Source organism: Triticum urartu, chromosome 2A (genome assembly GCF_056163025.1).
Source record: "Triticum urartu cultivar PI428250 chromosome 2A, HENAU_Tu73, whole genome shotgun sequence".
Lineage (NCBI taxonomy): Eukaryota > Viridiplantae > Streptophyta > Magnoliopsida > Poales > Poaceae > Triticum > Triticum urartu.
In genome coordinates, this window is record NC_141874.1 from 493812810 (window position 1) to 493816171 (window position 3362).

At 60.6% G+C, this 3362-nt stretch overlaps 1 pseudogene; it reads left to right on the top strand.

Moving 5' to 3' along the window:
• The first annotated feature begins 2041 nt into the window (after positions 1 to 2041).
• LOC147985595 (uncharacterized) lies at positions 2042 to 2824 on the top strand (annotated as a pseudogene).
• Positions 2825 to 3362: the final 538 nt, after the last annotated feature.

Genomic DNA, 3362 nt, shown 5'->3' on the forward strand with positions numbered 1-3362 from the left:
ATCATGACGGTGCTTTGGAGATGGAGATCAAAGGCACAAGATGATGATGGCCATATCATATCACTTATATTGATTGCATGTGATGTTTATCCTTTATGCATCTTATTTTGCTTAGTACAGCGGTAGATGTCGGCGTTCTGGGAACGGGGGTCCCCGGACTTGCCTGCCTGCGGCCCATGGCATGGCTCTGCGAGCGGGCCCGTACGGCCCATCTTCACCAACAAGCACTCAAGACCCTCGCGAGGGGCCAAGCCTTGCGAGGTGGACGACACAAGACCCCCTCGGGAGCGGCCTCACCAGGCTGGCTCGTGAGGGGTGGAGAGTCCAAGGCAAGAAAACCCCGCGAGGTTCCATTGACGTGATCCATGACGACCAAGGCCAGGCGGGCGCCAGCGCACACAATGTCCTTGTTTCCTCTTTGGTGCTAAGGAAGCAAGCGCAGGTGCGGAGTACCGAGGCGTCAAGCAAAGGTTTCCATATCAGTGCAACGAGACCAAGACCAGCAGGACAGCAAGACGGAGGTCACCGTGGAGCCCAAAGAGGCGTCACCACCAGAGCCTTTTGCAGGCGAAGACTGCTTTTGTCAGGATAAGCTGTACTAGTTGTCCTCTTTCGAATTGGCCGATGTTCGCTCCCTTCCCGCTCAATATTTTGGGAGAGGACAAGGGCCTCTATAAATAGGATTAGCCACCACAGTAGGAGGAGCAAGGTCTAGAGATAGAACGGGGCTGGAACTCATTCAAACGAGTCTGGAACTCATTCAGCTCATCCTCACACCCACCAAGCACAAGAACACCTCTCCTCAGGAGGCTGTTCTTCCCTTTGTACTATTCATCCTCAGCCCAAGAGGCAATCCACCACCACCACACTGGAGTAGGGTATTACACCACAATGGTGGCCCGAACCAGTATAAATCTTGTGTCCTTTGTGTTGCGAGTTCGTTGAGTTAGCCCTTGAGATCTAAGCGAAGCTAGGACATGGATCGGTAGGGGGAGATCTTCGCGCGCACCCCAGTGTTCAAACCTTGAGGGTTTTGCCGGAACCCGAGATCCGACATTTGGCGTGCCAGGTAGGGGTGCACCGAAGCTTCCCTTCTGTCGCTCCGCGTCCCGTTGCTCCATCGTCTCCATGGCGGACGCTCACCGCGCTCGCGCTGAGCGCCAGGCTGCCCTCGCCGCCCGCATTGCTCAGACGGCTCCCGTTGGCAGGTCACCCTATCGTTCTCCGTCGCCTGACGCCAACGCCACCACCGGCCCGGCGGGGAACGAGCAGCAAGCATCCTTGCTGCACCTCTCGGTGCGGTGGGGGCCCGCACCGCCACTCCATTGCTGACCCCGCCCGGTTCGTCATCCCATGCTTGTCGCGCTCCCGTGGACGTGCAGGCCGCTCTATGCATGGCACGCGAGCTCCTGTGCTACCGCCCCGTCGACGATCTCTACGAGGACTGGCTCGACCGCATCGTCGAGCTTGTCAGCGCCGCAGGGGGCTCCCTTGCGCCATCCCTCTCGCTGCCACGCCCTCCGCCAGCCACGGGTGGAGTGGCCCATGGAGCGCCTCCACCACCTCTACCCCAAGACGGAGTCTTGGCGCCCAGACGCGCGGCCCCACGGCGTGACCTGCCACGTCCGGCGCCCACGCAAGAAGAAAGAAGCTGCCAAGAAGTCCCTCGGCCGCGAGAAAACGCCCCCGCGCTCCCTGGGCCACCACGGCAAGACCGCGTGCCGCCTGCGGCAGCAGTGCGCGGGCCCCATCATGGACAAGTTCTCCACCAGCGCAGAGTCCCGGTGACCACGATAGGCTGCCGCGCCTTCACCCTGAGCTGTGTAGCGTCGCTTGGTCGGGCAAGTTCAAGCCGGATCTGCCTCCTCGCTATGACGGCACCCCCGACCCTGCGGAGTTCCTGCAGCTCTACGAGCTGAGCATCGAGGCGGCCAACGGCGACGAGGAAGTCATGGCAAACTGGTTCCCCATGGCTCTCAAGGATGGTGCCCTCTCCTAGCTCCTGAACCAGCCTCCAGGCTCGATCTCCTCCTGGAACGAGATGCGCGACCATTTCGTTGCCAACTTCGAGGGCACTCGCGACCGCCCACCGGCTGCGGGTGACCTACGCCGCGTCAAGCAACAACCTGGATAGACCGTCCAGAAGTACATCCAACGCTTCAACAACGTTCGCCTCAAGATCCCCAAGGTGATGGACGAGGCCATCATCTCCGCGTTCCCTGATGGCGTCCGCGATGTCAAGATGAAGGAAGAGCTCGCCATCCACGAGGAGTTGTGCACGTCTCTGGAGCTGTTCAACCTGGCGACCAAGTGCGCAAGAGCTGAGGAGGGACGCCTCTCCCTCCTTGAGCTCCTGCCTACGGACCTGGAGGAGAAGAAAGCCAAGGCCAAAGACGTGAAGCGCAAGGGAGCAGCCGTGCTCGCGGCGGAGCCAGACACAAAGCGCGGCAGGGACCTGCCCGAGTCATCCAAGAGCAGCCGACCGTTCTGCGCCTTCCATAACCTGCATAGCCACAACACCATTGACTGTCAAGAACTCAGAGCCATTCGAGAAGGACGCTTCGGTCGACGCCCCGAGCGCAACGACCGGAACTACGGCCGAGGAGGAGGACATGGTGGCGGACGCTGGGATGACCGTGGCCCGCGCCAGGAGTGGCGTGACCAGCCTCGTGAGGACCACTGGCAGGATCAGTCTCGCAAGGGCGCCTGGAGGGATCAGCCTCGTGAGGATCATCCTCAGGGCAATGCCGGTCTCCCTCCACTACCACCACCACCAAGAAGGAATGGCGACCACCATCAGGACGAGGGGGCTGGGGGCTTCTAGGAGCCGCTTGTCGTCTCCTGCATCTTGGGCGGCGCTCAAGCCCCAGCCTCACAGCGTATCTTCAAACAGTTCGCTCGTGCAGTGAATGAAGTCCTCCCCAAGCTCGAGGCCATGCGTCCGCTCAGATGGTCCAAGTGCGCCATCACGTTCAACTCGGCAGATCAGCTCAAGTGCGCGGCTACCACCGGCGCCCTCCCGATGCTCTGTTCACCAGTCATTAGCAACGTGCAAGTTACCAAGACTCTCATCGATGGTGGCGTAGGGCTCAACGTCCTATCTGTCGACACATTCGACAACCTCCAAGTGCCGTATGATCAACTTCAGCCCACCAAGCCTTTCTCAGGAGTGACCGACGGCTCCACCACCCCGATCGGGCAGGTCTGCCTCCCCGTCACCTTCGGACAGCGTGACAACTACCGCACCGAGCTCATCGACTTCGACGTCACCCACATCCGTCTGCCATACAATGCCATCCTCAGGTATCCGGCCCTGGCCAAGTTCATGGCCGTGACGCACCACGGCTACACAGCGTCCTCAA